Source organism: Sus scrofa, chromosome 6 (genome assembly GCF_000003025.6).
Source record: "Sus scrofa isolate TJ Tabasco breed Duroc chromosome 6, Sscrofa11.1, whole genome shotgun sequence".
Lineage (NCBI taxonomy): Eukaryota > Metazoa > Chordata > Mammalia > Artiodactyla > Suidae > Sus > Sus scrofa.
Window position 1 is genome coordinate 67355151 of NC_010448.4, and position 19044 is coordinate 67374194.

At 58.3% G+C, this 19044-nt stretch overlaps 1 protein-coding gene across 2 annotated transcripts in view; it reads right to left on the reverse strand.

Annotated features, from left to right (window-relative positions):
• PLEKHG5 (pleckstrin homology and RhoGEF domain containing G5) overlaps positions 1–18637 on the reverse strand; it is a 56970-nt gene extending 38333 nt beyond the window's left edge. The window contains exon 1 of one of the 2 annotated variants that reach the window (XR_002344873.1): positions 18620–18637. The gene's annotated coding sequence lies outside the window, so the exon portion shown is untranslated. Of the gene's footprint in view, positions 1–10253; positions 10547–18619 lie in introns of those variants that run through there. The other variant, XR_002344874.1, reaches the window with a different exon arrangement.

Consider the following 19044-nt stretch of genomic DNA (forward strand, 5'->3'; position numbering starts at 1 on the left):
GAGGAGCTCTGAGAATCACACAGTTCCGATTCCCCTCTCGGAATCTCCGCTTCCTCAGCCGCATGAAGGGCCAGTGACACCTGTCCTGCATCTAGCCCGGAGGCAGGGGCAGCTGAGATGGGAGATGGCCCTATGAGGACCCTGACCAGGTCCCCGGGGTCAGCAGTCCCTCTGGCCCTGTCCCGGCCCTGCCTGCCAGGATGCAGCTGCCTCGAGGGTGGGGTGGGAAGCAGGGGTCTTCTCTACCGCCCAGCAGTATCCGCTCTGCCGTCATGGTCTCCAGGGACCTGGAGATCTCAGCCGGCTTTGGGGAGTTTCCCATGCACCCTACCTGAGACTGGGGAACACAGCCAGATGAGGTCTGCTGGTAACGCTCAGTCCCTGTGTTCCCACAACTAGGGCCTGGCATTGGGTTCTAACAAGATTTCTGGGAGTTCTCGCTGTGGCCCAGTGGGATTGGCAGCCTCTCTGCTGCGCAGGGACACAGATTCGATCCCTGGCCCGGCACAGTGGGTTAAGGATCCAGCGTTGCTGCAGCTGTGGTGTAGGTTGCAACTGCAGCTCAGTTCGGATCCCTGGCCCAGGAACTGCATATGCCATGGGGTGGCCGAAAAGGAAAGAAAAAAAAAAAAGACTTGTAGACTCTGGTCCTAAATTCTGTAGGCCCTGGGCTACTTCCTCCACCTCAGGGTCCTGGAGCTGCCTTGCCAGCTCTCTGGGTCCTGCCATGACTGCTCCAGGCCACTGCCACCGCAGGGCCAGACTCCCCTCGGCTGCTGTGGGGCAGTTTTGGGTTCTGGAGCTCTTGGCACCGGTTCTTCCAAGCCCTGGAGTTCTACCTGGCTGACATCTCTGGCCTATAATGCCCGCCCCGCCTGGTTTCAACTCCATCAAGGTGCTCAATCCGCTTTGCAGACACCCGTTCCCTTCGTGGTCCTAACCCCTCTGGAATCTAGTTTTCCTGCTCTCCGCACTAAAGCTACAACCTCCCAGGGACTGTGGGCCTGCTTGTCTCCCCAGAGACTCCAAACACAGGAAAATCACTGAGGATTCTGATGGCTCTCAGGGCCAGGAGAGGGGCCTCTGGGGGCTGGGGAGGAACTAGGCACTGACTGGAACAGTCTGTCCCCATCCCAGGCCTGCCATGGGCTCCCCTCTAGCAAGTTGCTCCACTTCCAGCCCTGCAGAAAGCGTGGGCCCAGTAAGGACATGGTATCATACCACAGACATAGTCTATTGGGTCAGAGGGGGCCACCTGGCCCAGCAGAGTTAGATTTGCTGTCTTGAGAGTTTTTTTGTTGTTGTTTTTAGGGCCGTATCTGCGGCATATTGAAGTTCCCAGGCTAGGGGTTGCATCGAGTTGCAGCTGCCGGCCTACACCACAGCCACAGCAATGCCAGATCCGAGCCACATCTGTGACCTACACTGCAGCTCAAGGCAATACTGGGTCCTTTAACCTACTGAGCAAGGCCAGGGATCAAACCTACATCCTCATGGAGACTAGTCAGGTTCTTAACCCACCAAGCCACAATGGGAACTCCAGCTCTCTCTCTCTTTTTTTTTTTTTTTTTTAGGGTTGCACACATGGCATATGGAGGTTCCCAGGCTAGGTGTCGAATCAGAGCTACAGCTGCCGGCCTACCCCACAGGCACAGCAATGCAGGATCTGAGCCCATCTGCGTGTCCTACACCACAGCTGGAGGCAATGCCAGATCCCTTAACGCGCTGAGCGAGGCCAGAGATCGAACCCACATCCTCGTGGATACTAGTCAGCTTCTTAACCTGCTGAGCCGCAGTGGGAACTCCAGCTCTCTAGAGAATTTGAATGGAGATGGGCAATGCCCATTGGGCCCCAGAGTCCCGAGCTTTTTGGGTAGCAGCTGGTCAGGGAGACGGCCCTGGAGCAGTGAGGCAGAGGAGGAAGTGGCTCTGTGAACTTGGGGCAGCTCCTGGGGATCCCGCCCTTGCTCCCCGCAGGGTCCCCATCCTGTAGAGCCCCTCTGACTTGGGTCAGATGCAGCAGGGGTCTGCCGGCTGGCCCTCAGCCAGCCCCAGGTAGACCCAGAACGCTGAATTTACCCCCACCCCAGGGTGCCCAAGGCTGTCTCTCTGGGTCTGAAACAGACTGGCTGCCCTTCCGGCCTCCTCAGGCCCCTGCGGCTCCCACCATCCTGGGGAAAGCCAGGGCCCCTCGGCCAGGCAGACAAGCCCACGCGCCAGCACCGCCCCCCCCGCCTTGGTCTTAGTCACAGGATGCCGGTTCTGTGTCTCCTCCAACACGATCCCTACCACAACTGGCCGACGGGGCGCCTGGGCAGAAGCCGGCCGGCAGACATGTTTTGTTTGGCTGAGCACAGTGCTTCAAAAGAATTTGAATTGGTTGCCAACTTTGAAAAGTCAGATTTCACATAAAAATCCAGATTTCTGGCTTCTACGGACAAACCCGAGGAGCCTGGCGGCTCTAGACCCATATTCCTAATGGCTCCAGCCCCCAAGTTGTGTCTGCCTGAGACCAGCACACTCTCTTCCAGCCTCCGCAGTCCCCACCACTCCCTATCGCCTCACCCCAGCCCCCACACTCACCGCCTCCCCTGGGAGCGAAACGAGCTTCTGACCCCAGCCCAGCCCTTCTTGGTTCTGTTCCTCTGTCCCCTGCCACATTCTTCCCATTGCTGTCTACGGTCTACTGATATCCTGCTTACTGTCTAAGGCCCACGTCAAGTGCAGGGACCTTCCAGAAGGCCTCTCTATCTCATCCTATCCAAATTCCAGGTCAGTCTCTCCTTCCTTGATCCCACTGGCCTGAGATGGGCCTTAGAATTCACCTGTTACTTTGGCCTCTCTTCCCCACCAGATCGCTCTGGAAACAACTGTCAATAACTGTAGCTCTGACGGAGGACCTGCCGGCCCCTCTCGGCTTTCCACAGTTGGTCTCATTTCACCGTCAAACCCTCTGCTGCCTGATCTGACCCCAAAGGCCAGAGGCTGGCCACTCTAGCGACTGAGCATGTGCGATGGGGCTAGTTCAAACGGACATGCGCTGTGCATGTGAAATACACAGCAGATTTGGAAGATTTCATGCAAAAAAAAAAAAAAGAAAAAAAGAGAGAGAGAAGAGAATGCAAAATCTCATTGATGGAGTTGTCTATGGCACAGCGGGTTAAGGATCCAGGGTTGTCACTGCAGTTCCAACTCTGGCCCAAGTTTTCACATGCTCTGGGCCTGGCCAAAAAAAAAAATCTCATTTATGATTTTTTATACAGATTATATATTGAAATGGTAAGGTTTTGTTTTTTTTTTTTTTTTTTTTTTTTAGGGCTGCACCCATGTCATATGGAAGTTCCCAGGCTAGGGGTTGAATCGGAGCTGCAGCTGCCGGCCTACACCACAGCCACAGCAACGCGGGATCTGAGCTGCATCTGCAACCTATACCGCAGCTCACAGTAACACCCAGTGATCGAAGCCACATCCTCACAGATACTATGTTTGGTTCTTAACCCATTACACGTGACAGAAACTCTGAAATGGTAATGTTTTGGGAGTATATTGAGTTAAATAATATATATATATATATATGTATGTATTTTCTTTTTATGGCTACACCTGTGGCATATGGACGTTCCCAGACTAGGAGCTGAATTGGAGCTGCAGCTGTAGGCCTACACCACAGCCACAGCAATGCTGGATCTGAGTCCCATCTGCAACCTGCACTGCAGCTTGTGGCAATGCTGGATCTGTAACCCACTGAGTGAGGCCAGGGATCGAACCTACATCCTCACAGATGCTATGTTTGGCTCTTAACCCACTGAGCCACAATGGGAACTCTAAAATTTTAATAATAATTTCACTGGCTTGTTTGTAGTTTTCACTTGTTTTTTTTAATGTGGCTAGTGAAAAGTTTTAACTGATGAAAGTTCTGTGGGGGAGTTCCCGTCGTGGCACGTGGTTAACGAATCCGACTAGGAACCATGAGGTTGCAGGTTCGATCCCTGGCTTTGCTCAGTGGGTTAAGGATCCAGCGTTGCTGTGAGCTGTGGTGTAGGTCGCAGACGCGGCTCGGATCCCACGTTGCTGTGGCTCTGGCGTAGGTCAGCGGCTACAACTCCAATTAGACCCCTAGCCTGGGAACCTCCATATGTTGCGGGTGCGACCCTAGAAAAGGCGAAAAAAAAAAAAAAAAAAAGAAAGTTCTGTGGCATAGCATATTGTTCTGCACAGTTAAGAGGGGGCAGTATGATGATAATGCCTATTTGATAAATGAGGAAATTGAGGCTTGAGGTGGGGCCGCTTGCCCAGGGAGCCATGAGGCTGGGACATGAGCCGAGATCCATGAGACTCCAGGTCTGCACTTCTGACCATTAGACAACACCGCCCCCACAATGCCCCAGGGGTACCTGGCAGTCGGGTGCTTGACACACATGAATGGATCCTCCCCATTGTCACCTACGTGCCCCCTTTCCCAGCTGGCTCCAGGCTGAGACAGTGTAGGAGAAACAATCCATGATATTCCCTGGGGGAGCCCCTCACCTATGAGCCCCCTCCCATGAATCCTTCTGCCTCAAGAAGGCAGGGCTTCCCTGCCCACCACCTCCCAGCCTAGGCCTGGCCACGCAAAGGCTGCCCCTCCCAGGAAGCAGCTGTGGCCTCAGACGCCCTGCCCTCCAAGGAGCTTGTCTGTGGTTGGCCACCTGCCGTGGGCTGTGCTAGACTTGAACCCGTGTCACCAGGGCAGCCTGCAGAAGGGCAGAATTTGACCCAAACCAGCCCCAGAGCCGAGGAGCATGTTCCAGGCAAACGGCTGCTGACCCCAGGAAGCATCTGCCACTCCCTACCCCAGACCATCATGGGTGGCCTGGAAAGAAATGTGATCCCCTCCCAAAGCCCCATGAGGTGTTTTGGGGTCAGACAGTCAAGAGGGGACCCAGCTGGACGAGGGAGCATGGACCATGGCCTCTGATGCTGCCCCTGCCTACAGCCCAGAACCACGGGATGGCATTGTCCCCGGGGGCCTAGAGACCCCAACTGCTGCCCTGCCCACCCCCGTGCCTTGGGCTCGGTAAGAAGAAGTGAGAGGGCACATTCAGGGTTCCTTTCTGGGGCCAGAGAAACTGTCTGGAAAGTTTCTGCACTCGGGCCCGGAGCCGGCCAGCTACTTCCTCTGGCCGAGGCTGCTGTGGGCACCTGCTCCTTGGCCACCACGGGCTTCCTCCTGAGGCTCCTGAGAGGAACTGAGAGTGGCCAAGGGAGGAATGGGAGCGGGACGGAGAGGCTGGTGTGAGATTCTGGCTCAGGGCAGTCATGCTCCGTGCATGAGCCCCACCCCATCTCGGGGCCAGGCTGCCCCAGGGCCCACCACCCACCCTTGATGGGCCCTGGCCAAGGGCTGGCTGGCTGCAGAGGACAGAGCCCACACAGATAGCTGTGTGCCTGGCTCTCCCACTCACCCCCGGGGCCTGCTCACGCGCTGCGACCCACCCACTCCGTGCCGGGGCCTCTTTCCCAGCCGGGGTCTGGCACGGGGACCTGAGGGTGGGCAAGGACTGGTCTTGGGGCTCCGAGGCTGAGAGCCTGTGTGTCTGGGTGCCATCGCTTTTGACCCCACTGAGCCTTGCCTTCCAGAAGGAAGGGGGTACCAAGGAATCGTCTCTGTCTCCAAAGTGTGGGCATGAAGATGCCAGCAGCCAAGGCAGCTAAATGTTAGCTGTGGGGCCACAGAGCTGGAAGCAGTGGATCACTGGGCCGTGGCTTGTGGGGCCCAGAGCTGGCAGGGACTGCCCTGCCTGGGGAGACAGCTGGGGAGAAGAGGGGTGGGGTGGGGTGGGGGTGGGGCAGGCTTCACAGAAGTTGCTCCAAAGCCCTGGGGAGGGGTGACACGTGCCTCGAAGTGACTAAAATGTAGAGGACAGATAACAGCAGGGGGACTCGGCCCTGGCTCAGCCTCCCTGGCTTATATCTGGGACTGGCCGAGTGACCTCAGGCCGGACCTCAGCTGCCTTCCCACATTGATAGACAGGAACCTGCCAGATGAAGCAAACAGGACTCAGCCCGCTCCCCAGGCCCCTTCCCCCAACCCATTCTCTGGTCCAGAAGGGCGCCAGGCTGAAAGAGAAGGGGTGCTTTCCACCAGGCTGGCCAGTGCCTCCCCCATGCCATCCTCTTGCCTCCCCCTGCTCCACGCCCTGCCCAGCATCATGGGCTCCCCACCCATCAGCCTCCTGCACAGGTGCCAGTGCTCCTGGGGCCCAGCTGGGCACCCTGCCCACCCCGCCCTGCCAAGCAGCCACCTGCCCCTTGTCCACTTTGGCCAAAGGGACAGGCAGATGAAGGTAGTTGCTCACACGCGGGACATCTGTGCTTTATGCCCGCCAGGCATCCATTCTCCCTCTGAGAGCAGCATTGCCTGCCCTCCTGCGTGGAACAAATGCCCCTGCCGTCTCTTTCCAAGGTGGGCACCAGGCCTGCCCATCACTTTCCATGCCAACCCCTGTGCCTGGCTCCTGCTCCTCTGGGCCTGTGGCCTTGGGGTTGGGGCAGAGTGGCCGAGCCTAGGGCCTGAGATGAGGCCAACAGAGGAGAGACTGAGACTCCAGTCACCACACCCTGTGGGCTCCTGCAGGCTGGACCTGGGCTTCCACCACAGGCACCGAAGCGTCCTGACAGAATCCGAGTCGCCAGCCTGTGGCCAAACCCTTTTCTGGGCCACTCACTAGCTGAGCTATGATAAAATGTGTCAATAATGGAGTTCCCTAGTGACCTAGTGGTTCAGGATCTTGCATTGTCACTGCTATGGTGTGGGTTCGATCCCTGGCCTGGGAATGTCTGCATGCTGTGGGTATGGCCAAAAAAATAACAAAATTAAAATATGCAGCAGAAACAAAAAAAAGCCTGTGGCATTTGGGGTTTGAAGTGCTCCATGCGACAGCCCAGTGAGGCCTCCAGGCAGCCCCTGGCACCCCCGGAATCATCACCCCATTTACTCCGCTTTCCCGACATCTCACATCCGGGAAGTGGCCGGGTCCGCATGTCCAAACCCAGGCCTCGGGGCTCAGCATCACCCACTACCTGTCCTGCCTCTCAAGCTGCTTAATCTCTCTCTCTGCTTCTGCTTCCTCACCTGCAATGAGGATAATGGGAGAAACACGTGTCCTGGGGCCTGAACATGAACATTCCAGAAAGACCTATCCCACCACATGGCCCTGATCTTGGAGGCAGAGGACAGAGGCTGGGCCCAGGAAGGACAGGAGACAGCACCACTGCCGTGTTCCAAGCCTCGCTGCGGGGCCCCCGCTGCCCAGCCCAGCCCCCCTCGGGAAGGAGAGGCTCCTTGGCCTGCCCTCTCTGCCCCTGAGGCCCCAGGGTCCTTGTGCTCAGGCCCCTCTCCCCCACAGTAGCGGCTCTCAGGAGGGGCCCCGGGTCCCACGCAACTGTTGGGTCAGGGAGGGCAGGGGCGCGTGCACAGTGAATGGGCCACAGGCTCTGGCCCCAGGAAGGCAGCCAGGTAGACCAGATGTCCAAGCCTCTGAGGGCCCTCTTGGGGGAAGCGGGCCTGCACCTACCCCGAGGTCCTCAATGATGTCCAGGGTGGAACTCCAAGAGAAGCGCTCCACGGCCCCCAGCTCCAGCTCGGCCAGGCCACTGGGCAGGGCCTCCAGCTCGTAGGCACCCCGCTTCTTCCAGTAGAAAAACATGCTGGCGTCTGGGGAGGCCTCCCCACCAGGCCCGTGCCAGAGGCTGGGCGGCCCCGGGGACCCGGGTCCCCGAGGCCCCGACGCAGCGGGTGCAGGGGCTGCAGAGGGGCTGCAGAGACCCTGGGGCTGGCCTCGGGGCGGGCAAGCGCGGCCCTCCCCGGGGAGGGGAGCATGCTGGGAGCGGCCGGGGGCCTCGGAGCTGACCAATGGCCAGGGCCCCGGCCCCACACAAAGCGCCTTTCTTCCCCTCCTACAAACATTTTACAAATTTCAACTTCCCGGCCCCCTCGGAGCCCCCACCAAGGGGATGGGCCGGCCGTCTGGGGATGGCAGAGGCCCGGAAAAGAGTCCAATTGTTCCGTGATCTCTTTGCTAAGATAAGTTTTCAGAGGAGAAAAATGTGCTGCCCCAGGAGCAATTCCAGACCCCCCCACCCCTGACCTCTGACCCCAGCCCCCGGTCCATCTGGGCCCTGCAGGATTTCTCAATGGGGAGTGGACGCACCCATGGGGTGCTATGGCACGACCCTAGCACTGTTTTCAGCTGCCCCAACGGGGGCCCCTTCCCCAGGAAGCATAGGCGTGTCTCCCAACTCCATTGAGCCGAGGCCTGGACAAGGCCTCCAAGGGTCAGAGGGCACGAGCTACGGGCCAGGCCTTAGCCTTAGGCAGCTGGAGAGGCCCAGAATCTGCCCTCTGGGCTCTCACCAAGGGCCTCTTCCTCCCTGAGCTGGCCCAGCTTCACCAGGCTGCCCACTTACCCCTGCCACCCTACTCCACATCCCTATACTGATGGCTGTGCCATGCACAGAGCCCTGTTCAGGCTCAACTGATGAAAAGAGCCTTGAGCCTCATGACAGAGCATCACAGCCCCCCGCACCATGGGCATGAGGGTGAGGTGGGAGCCAGCAGGTCAGAAGGGCCCGTGGGGGCAGAGCCACCCACAAAAAGAACCATGAGAAGAGTAAAGAACAGCTACGCAGAAAATGAAAGTCACCAGTCAACTACTCCTGAACCTTTGTAAAAATCGCACATTTTTATCTACTTGGAAAATAAAACTAAAACCCGGAAAGAGAGCTGCCCTCGGATGCAGGAAATCTGTGTCTGCCTGATGGTTTCACCTTTCCCCAAGGAGCAGGAATTATCCCCATGGCACAGATGAGAAAACTGGGGTTCAGCTAATAAAAAGCAGAACTTGAATTTGAACCCAGGACTATCTGGCTTCCAAGCCACTTGGGGACCCAGACAGCCGCCCTGGGGGGAAAAGGCCAGGTGGGGGAGGGGCACCGGGCTTGGCCTCCCAGCCCGCCTCTGCCACGTTGCTGAGCCTCCTCTGTGTGACCCTGCGTGGCTCCACAACCTTCCAGGGTCCCAAGGGAGCTAGTCCGGGTGGGGGTGGAGCTGGCTGTCCCCATCCCCACCCCCGACCAGATGCCAGGCAACGGAGAGCACGAGGCCCAGGCAGGGGGAGCCAGCAGCAGAAGACTCTACTTTTGGGTGGGGGGTCACCCCAGGGCTGTGGTGGGTGGGAGGGTGGTCGGGGTAGCAGGCCAGGCAGCCTGCGGACCCCCAGCTGAGGGCTAAGGTGCCAAGAGGCAGTTCAAGTAATTCCAACCACATGCCGGCCAGCCCACCCTCCCGTTCCCCCTCCCCCTCGGGCCTGGGGCCAGGGCCAGACAAATGCGGGCCCCATGGTTCTCCATCACTGGCACCCACGTAACCTGGGCCCACATGAGGTTGGGCGGGGGGCGGGGAAGGGGGGCAGGGGAGCCCTGGCTCATGTTTACAGGCAAGTGGCCAGAGTGGGGGTGTCAGACCAAGTGAGATGCTTCATCCCCAGCAGCCACGGCTGCTCTCAGGGCCCACCCATCAGGAGCCAAGGCTGCAGGGTGGAGAGGGGTCCCTGAGCAGTTATCCAGGCCAGACCCCTCTGCATGTGGGCCTGGAGGGGCTCTGCTGTGTTACGGTTACAGAACAGTGAGCCCCAAAGCCGCCCCACTGGGGGGTTAGGGGGAGATGTCTTCCTACCTCAGCTTTGGGGTGAACACAGGGAGCCCCCATCCCCTGCCTGCACCCACCTGCAGAGGCCCCACTGGGGGGCCGCTTGTGCTCAGGCTCCGGATGCCCAGAGACAACGATGAGGCCTGGCTGCGCCCCTCCTACCCCCTCTCCAGGGCACATACCGCCTCCTCTCAGAGGTTCTGTCTGTCCCCAAATGTGCCTTCTGCTTCCCACCTCCCCGCCTTGGCTCGTGCCAGTCCTGCTGCTTGACGTCCGCCTCCTGCTCCCACGGAGAGTCGCCCACACCCCTCCTATCCAGGCCCCCATCCTTGGCCTTGCCTCCATCCTCCCGAGTAGGAGAGCGTGAGGCACCAGGCTGGGGGTCCAAGCAGGCCCACCCAGCTGATAAAAGGGCCCTGGCAGTGTCCCAGGGTGACACAGCAGCCCCCACCACCCCAAGGCAGGCATCAAAGGCAGATGGACAGACCTGGGCCTTTTCCTGGGTCTGGGGGAAACCAGGAAGCTAGATGCTGCTTCCAAACATGGGGAGAGGGCTTCTCCTCACCTCCAAGAGAGCTGGGGTGCAGCAGGTCCGTCTCATCTGCTTGTGTCCCCAGCCCCAGACAGGGAGTGTGGTGACAGGCCTGGGGGGCCAGATGCCGCGCTGAGCACTCTTTGTGCGTTAAATCCTTTAAGCCTCATATCAGCTCCATGAGGCCGGCACTATCCCGTGTCGGAGATGGAGAAGCTGAGGCCAGGGGCCACTTGCAGGCCCCCATGCAGAGCTGGAAGGGGGCAAACCGGGGTGAGCTCCAGAGCTCTGCTCTCACTACGAGGCTTCCCAGCCTGGCCCTTGATGATGCAGTCACAGGGCACAGATGGGAGCCCAGGGCCCAGAGGGAGACTGGGCGGCCCGAGCCGGAAGCCCATCCTCCCAGAGTCCCAGGCCCACCTCTCCTGCCTGGCTCCTCCCAGAAGCTCATGGTCTCTGGACAGGATGGTCCCAGGGGAGCCAGGTGACCAATGGCTCATGCCTTCCTCTCAGCAGGCCCCTCAGGACGGGGAGCCTTGGCCCCAGGCAGGGAGACCCCAGAAGCCAGGGACCAGAGCTGGGACAGGCAGAGGGACCAGGAGATGCAGACTGATGCAGCTTCATCCAGTGCCTGTCATTTGCCTTGAACGTGGGGAGAGGGGTTGAGCCCTCTGCAAACCCAGCTGTTTCCTTGAGAGGGGAAGTGCCACGTGAGGGCCCGAGCAGGAGGCCAGAGAGACGCGATGAGTAAGGGGCTGAAAGAGGAAGAGGAGCAGGTGGCCCAAGCTGGCCATCGACCCCACCCCAGCTGCTTCTTGGCAGGCCTTGGCAAAGAGGGCCCTGGGCCCTGGAGGGTACCTTCCCTTCCTGAGTTCACAGACCAGGGGTCCCTGGGCCCTCTAGATGCCCCTCCCCCTTTGGCCCTGGCTGATCCCTATCCCACCAGCTCCCTGAGGGCAGCTCCTTAAGGACTAGGATGGGTCCAGGGCCTTGCCTCTGCCTCACTAGCTGGGTAGCTCCAGGCATGACGCTTTCTAAAGCCTAAAGTTTCCACATCTGTGAAATGGGATAAGGAGAGAGCCCCCCCGCCCGCCATTGTATTGTCTCCAAAAGATCCTGCTCACATGAGGCTAAGCAGAGAGCAAGGGCTTGCCCCATGGGGATGAGGACCCGGGGGTCCCCCACATTCTGCCAAGGGTCCCGCCCTTCCCCCTCACCAGGCGAAGTCCTCTGCCACTCTCGGTGACCCCCTGAGTCCCCCAGGAGCAAGTGACCACATCTCTCATCACCTTCGGCCTTTGGGGAAGCCTATCTCGACCCTCCGGGGCAGCCTGGGGGCGCCAGCTGTGGGGCTGGGGGTGGGGAGGCCGGGCGGTGCCCAGTGCCAGCTGTGCAGCTTTGCGTGAGAAGCAGCCTCATGGGCTGTGCTAGGCTTAAGTACTCCCAGGTCAGACTGCAGAGCCTGTTGAGGAATGATGCCTGGCCTGCCAGCCAGAGGCTCGTTATATAACACGGGCCTGGGCAGGCACAGCCAGCCCCCAGCCCCCAGCCCCCCAGCCTCTGCCCCATCGGCCAACCCTGAGAGGAGAAGTGTTCTAGCCACCCCTCCCCCTTACACACACACACACACACAGGACACACCAGACCTCCAGCTTCAGGTAAGGGGCACAGTCTGCTCCCACCTGCCAGAAGCACATACCAGCCAAGGACTCTCCAGGACCACAACCTGACGGTGGCCTCTGGGGGGGCCCCTGTGGGGGGCGGATACCATCTCCCAGCCAGCAGGCAGTGTGCCTGGGGCTGGCACCTGCAGGAGGGACCAGCAGGGTCTGGCATGGGTGGCATAGAGCCCTTGCCACAAGTGAACCATTCGAGAGGATGGATACTGGGGACTGAAGCTCAGCCCTCTGTGGATCCATCACTGTGGGAGGGGCTGGGGGAAACCTGGGCGGCGGCCACCTGGCTGAGAACAGCCTGTCCCTGCCCTCTCCTCAGACACCCGCTCAGGGCCCACCAGAGCTGGCTGAGCTCACCATGCCAGGAGGGATCTCCCCACATACTTCCGGGCCCAGAGCCCTTTCTCAAACCCTCAGGGGCCCCAGGGGCTGGGACTGAAACTGCTGGGATGTCCAAGCGTAACAGCGCCCAGGATGGGGTTTGTAGAACCCAGGACTAAGGCGGGCAAAACCCCGCAATGGGCTTCTGCTCCATCCCCGCAGTGGGTAGCAACTCCGCAGCGGCCCACACAACCAAGCTGTCCCAGGACTCAGAGTGCATGTCTGTGAGCTGTCACCGGGAAAGAGGGGAAGGGTTTGGGGAGCAGGGAGCCCTGTCCCCTGCCCAGAAGAGCCTGGGCCTCTGTGGCCCCTCCAGGGAGCCTGTGCCACTCTAACCCAGGGGCTCTGACAAGCACCCCTCAGAAGCAGAGGCTTCCGCTTGGCCAGCGACCCTGACTCAGTCCTTGTTCTCCAGCTGCCAGCTGGGCACACAATAGGGACATTGCCATTAGCCAAGTCCCCCTGTGTGCTAGGCCCTGGACCCAGAGCCTTCGAGGCTCTTCTCTTTAATCTGCATAACCATCTTGCCATTTTTCTCACGTTCATCCCATCTTGCAGAGCAAGGTTCAGAGGGGCCTGGAGATCTGACCAAGTCCGCCAGGAAGTGGTGGGGGGGGCGCCAGAGTCTCCTCAATCCCCCCCGCCCCCCTGCCCTGGGCCACACTCTGCTCCCGCCGTGGCTGAGATACCAAGTTCCACGTGCCACCAGGGTCCAGTCAATAAATAGCCCTCCCTGCCCATCACAGCAGCAGCCTGAGCTGAGCCATGGGGATTCGGGGGCCCCCTCCCTTACTGGATGCCCCCCTGCTTTGCTACGCCAGAGTCCTTCAGGCCTGTTACTGATCCAGGCCTCAAAGGGAATGAAGCGCTTTCTGGGCTCTCCTGGGTATTGGTGGGGGTATGTCAGACAACAGGCCCCCCAGACTTAGGCAACTCCCCAGAGAAGACGGGGTGCAAGGTCTAGTCACTGGCCAGCATCCGGCCTGACCATCGTCCCCACCCATCTCCCCACTGTGGCCTGGGGACAAGCACACCCTGGGGAGGAAGGGCCAAGGAAGAGCCACCCACGCCATTCTAAGCTCTGCTGCTAGAATGCTGTGGCCCCAGCTCAGGACGCCATCAACCTGTTTGGGCCCCAGGCATCACTCTTTTTTTGTTTGTTTGTTTTTAGGGCCACACCCGCGGCATATGGAGATTCCCAGGCTAGGGGTCCAATCAGTGCTACAGCTGCCAGCCTACACCACAGCCACAGCAATGCCAGATCCAAGCCGCATCTGCGACCTACACCAATGCCAGATCCAAGCCACACCTGCGACCTACACCACAGCTCACAGCAACACCGGATCCTTAACCCACTGATGGAGGCCAGGGATCAAACCTGCAACCTCATGGTTCCTAGATTCATTTCTGCTGCGCCACAGTGGGAACTCCCCCAGGCCTCTCTCTTGACCCTCCAAGTTGGCCTCCAGAATGCAGTCTGGCACCTGGGTTCAGATCCTAGCTCCTGCTGGCTGTGTGCCCTTGGGCAAGTTGCTTAGCCTCTCTGGGCCTCAGCTCCCTCATCTATCCAGGGAAGGTACTCACAGTTCTATGTCCCAGAGTTGTCATGGGGATTAAATGACTTAATTCGGAGGAGTGGCCTCCATACTCAGGGTCTGCTCCATGGACAATGGCTGACCCTCCTAATAAGAGCACAGTCCAAATCTGAAAATACTTTTTTTGGTTGTGCCCGCAACATGTGAACTTTCATGGGCCAGGGATTGAACCCATGCCACAGCAGTGACCTGAACCCCTGTAGTGACAACACTGGATCCTTAACCTGCTGCACCACAAAGGAAGTCCAAAATGTCCCTGCTTTCATGAAAAACCTGCTCCCCACCACCTGGGGGGCAAGGCCACCCTCCCTGGTGAGGCTGCTCAGACCCTCCTGGACCTGCCCCCACCCGCTGCTCCCCAGTACAGCGATGGTGCCACCCCCAGCCACGGAGCCAGGCTGCCCTCTGGTCCTGCCTCTGTTGCAGTGCGAAAGGTGCCGTCTGGATCTATCTGGACTGGGCATCCCTGGCAGCTACTGGCTCCATTCTCGCCTGAACACAGGGCCCAGGCCAGCCTGGCCCACAGCAGGTGTCAGGGGAATGCTCATTGACTTGAACTTGAATCAATTCACTACCAACAATCTCTAGCAAGGCTGACTTCTGAATACCTCTAAGCTTAGTTCAGTAAAGGTGGCAGGGCACCCTGGTCTCCAAGGAGGGTTCTGGCTCAGAGGGAAGCCCACAGGCCTGGACACCCGGCCTGGGGTCAGATCTGGCCGCCCCCTGGGAGGAGCTGAGACCCCTGCCTACAAACGTAGGCACTCTATCAGCTGGTGCGCCAGGGTTTTCCCGGCCCGGGAGGGGCAGGAGGAGGAAATGCAGGCCTGCCCGTATCCCAGGACTGTCTGTGGCTCAGGCAGGATGGCTACATTCCAGTCTCGCTGCCAGCCGCTGGCCACTGCAGAATTTTAGACCTGGCCAGACAGTCTGAGAGGCTGGGCCCTCTTAAGGGCCAAGTCTGTCCAAGGAACAAAGGCTTCTGAGCCAGGATCCCAACCACAGAAAAGATTGGCCAGACGTCCAGATCCGCCGGGATTTCAAAATATCTGACCCACGGTGGGCGCACTGATCCCAATGGTTGGAAACTATTATTTCTGCCCCTTTGGACATCCCAGCAGGGACCCAGGTGGCCTGGGACAGGCTTTGTCTCCCTGTTGGCCCACGAAGGCCAAAGACCCGTCGTTCCCCCAGGATGCAGGCCCAGCCCATGGAGACTGCTTCTGGGCAGGGCGGCGGCTGGGTATAGCCTGGCATGGCTTTGTAGTGGATGCTGGTGCTCGAGAGCCTCGCAATGAGCCTGGAGAGGTTCTGCCGGGGTCCTGTTCGTTTGCACCTTAAGAAAAATAAAGCAGATGATGGGCAGAGAGGGACCCGGTGTGTGCGTGTGTGTGTACGCACACGTATCTTACTTTAGATAATCCTGAGTAAGGTGACTTTGGGCAGAGACGGGAACCACGTGAGGAGCCAGCTGTGCGGATGTTGGGAGGAGCATCTCAGGCTGAGAAACAGCAAGAGCAAAGGCCCTGAGGTAGGGACATGTATTGTGGTCAAGGTAAGGTGACCAGATGGTCCAGTTTGCCTCGCCCAGACTAAGAGGACTCCCAGGATACAAGACTTTCCGTTTTATTTATTTTTATTATTATTATTATTTTTTCTTTTTAGGGCCGCACCCACGGCATATGAAGGTTCCTAGGCTCGGGGTCGAATCAGAGCTACAGCTGCCAGCCTACACCACAGCCACAGCAAGGCCAGATCCGAGCCAAATCTGCGACCTATACCACAGCTCACGGCAACGCCAGCTCCTTAACCCACGGAGCAAGGCCAGATCGAACCCGCAACCTCATGGCTCCCAGTCGGATTCATTTCAGACGCTCCACGACAGGAACTCTGCCCCCCCATTTTTTTTTTAATTTAAAAATATCAAAGCAGGAGTTCCCGTCGTGGTGCAGTAGTTAACGAATCCGACTAGGAACCATGAGGTTGCGGGTTTGATCCCTGCCCTTGTTCAGTGGGTTAACGATCCGGCGTTGCCGTGAGCTGTGGTGTAGGTTGCAGACGCGGCTCGGATCCCGCGTTGCTGTGGCTCTGGCGTAGGCCGGTGGCTACAGCTCCAATTCAACCCCTAGCCTGGGAACCTCCATATGCCACGGGAGCGGCCCAAGAAATAGCAACAATAACAACAACAACAACAAAAAAGACAAAAGACAAAAAAAAAAAAAAAAAAATCAAAGCAGACAAAGTACAAGAGGGGAGGATCCAAGGAGGTAAATGGATGATAATTTATGCATATTCTAAAGTGGGGAAACAGCCTCACTTTTCATGGCCTTATGGAACTGGGGGAAAAGCTTGAAGTGCAGGGCACCTCAGACCTGAGCTTGGATTAAGGTGCCCGCAGACTGCTGGTGTTCCCAGGCCTAAGGCAGAAGCACATGAACATCCTGTATCATCCTAGGCCTCAATTTTTTTCCTGCATATAATTTTTTTCCTTTTTTTGCCCGCCCCGTGGCACACGGAGTTCCCGGGCCAGGGGTCAGATCCGAGCCACAGCAGTGACCTACGTTGCAGTTGTGGCAATGCCAGATCCTTTATCCCACTCTGCCAGGCCAGGGACCAAACCTGCGTCCTGGAGCACCAGAGACATGCTGATCCCGTTGCGCCACAGTGGGAACTCCCTTGCAAATGATTTCTAAAACACAATGTCAAGGAGTTCCCGTTGTGGCTCAGCGGTAACAAACCCAACTAGTATCCATGAGGATGCGGGATCCATCCCTGGCCTCGCTCAGTGGGTTAAGGACCTGGCGTTGCTGTGAGCTGTGGTGTAGGTCACAGACGTGGCTTGTATCCCACATTGCTGTGGCTCTGGTGTAGCCTGGCAGCTACAGCTCCTATTCGACCCCTAGCCTAGGAACTTCCACATGCAGTGGGTGTGGCCCTAAAAAAAACAAAACAAAACAAAATATATATCTTCGTAATATGCAAGAGAGAAAACACTATCTACCCTGCTCCAGTGCTGAAGAGCTCATTGACCCAGGATGAAATCTGGATTCTGTAAGGTGCTCTAGCGTCGTCTCGGGACTGACCTCTGCACATCGTTTTCCAGCACCCAGCCCCACCCATTCCTCCCTCGGCCCCCTGGGCACCCTGAACATCCCAGCCATGTCGGACGCATGCTATTCCGAGCTCCTGTTTTTCTCTCTTCCTGAGGTGGCCTTTCTCTCCCTACTCTTTTACCCAACTGGCCCCAGTTTATCTTTAAGTGATATCACTTCTCAGAAAATCCCCCAGATGGGTGCTATAAGCGGCATCTCTCTTACGTGTGAACCTGTTTCCCCACAATTACTCTGTTTACGACCCATCAAATTGCTTTTCCATTTCCTGTTTACAGGTTCTTGCCACGTCTTAGGAGGATTCTAGAAGGCTGGGCATTTATCTTGCTCACCGCCCCCTGGCCCCAGCACAGTGCCTGACAAGTGAGTGTTCAAGAAACATTTGCCAAGTGATTCCGTGGGGAACTAGGACACATTGAAGCCTGTTAAAACCCTAAACCTTGGAAATACGGCAAAAGCATAACTAGTGGTCCTTTTGATGTCAAAGACAACATAATAATAAAGGGCTTAGAGACAGTCATGCTGAAGCAGCACAGGTGGCCATCCTCTGGCACCCGCGTGACGGTCGTCATCTGGGGACCTGCTGAGAGGCCCGTCGCCCACATTTCCCCCAAGCCTGGAAACAATCTCCCCTGCAGAGAGGGAGCAGCGACGGAGTCTGAGTTAACTGGACGTCGGCCACTGGCGGGGCGACAGTGTGACAGACCAGCTGGCACACGTGCAGTTCCCTCTGGCTGCTCCCAGCAGAACCCAGCATGCTCGTTGAGATGGGGCTGGGGCTGTGAGGCAGGGGGAGGGGACCCCCTTCCTGGGAGGGGGACAGACGGCAAGGAGGCCTGGGTGGGTACTAGGACGAATTCTCCGTGACTCACTGTCTGCTTCCTCAATCCGTTTTGGGCCCGCCTTGGCGTGGGGGTGGGGGGCCAGCCAAAGTGGGAATGAGGGCTCTTGCAGAAGCTCAGCGGCCAGCACACCCTCAGGCCATTCCTCTGGTCAGGGGTGGGGTGCTTCCAGGCCACGGCTCCAAACCTGGGTGCTGAGCGGCTGTTTCATCCCATGCACACCATTCCCGATCCCCCAGCTTCCAAATGCATCACGGCTGCATCAATAGTGAACTTAGCAACAGTGGCGGTTTAGAAGGAATGTGATGGGCCTTCTTGAAAGCTACAAAGGCATGCTCGGGACCCTGTCTCAGCCCCTCCTAGCAATGGGGACACAACCTGAAGGCACAGGACTGAAGGCCTGAAGGTCTGGGGTCCCCCTTCCCACCCCACCTTCCATCTCCCCCAGTCCCTCCACAGCAGCTGGCCGGGGAGCGGCCCTTCCCACGGGACCTTAATTTCTTCTTTCAGGAGCTGAAAGCCTCCCTCCTTGGCCTTCTCAGAAGATAGGACATTGTCCGCACCTAAACCAGAGCTGATGGCAAACACTCTGGGTGAGTCTTGCCTTCCTTACTCTCCACTCATTAAGTCACCGCTAAGGACAACACGGGCCCAGCCTGCAGGAGGCGCTCTTAAAGGGCCCAGCCGAACTCGGCAAGCGAGGGGTGGCAGCGACCCCCTTCAAGGCCCACATCACTTCCTCTTCTTACTTCTCGTCAACCCTCCTTTCTGGACACAAGAAGAAGCAAATGGACTCACCGGTTCCTGAACGCAGGCTGAGCCAGCTGCAAGGTGGAGACCCGCGTTTGGTCAGGGCTGAATTCATGTTTGACCTCTGGAGTGGTGGCACCTCGTCCGGCCCTTGAGCCACGTGCTAGCCCTAGCCCCACAGTCGCTGTCCCTCTTGGCCCAGCTGCAGTCCCAACAGCGGAGGGCTTTGCCCAGACTCAGGTCCAATCCCAGTTTCTCCAGCTGAACCGTCTGCACAGAAAACCAGCGAGCTCTCAGCCCTGCCAATTTGCTTCTCCTCCGACACAGACCCTCTGGGCGTCGCATATTTTAACATATGGACTCTGTGGCCGCGTTTTGCACCACGTCTCCTTGCTGGTGGCTTTCTCCCCTTGGATTTTCCATCCCCAAGTACCCATATGCTCCCTGGCATGCACGTCTCACACTGTGGGCCG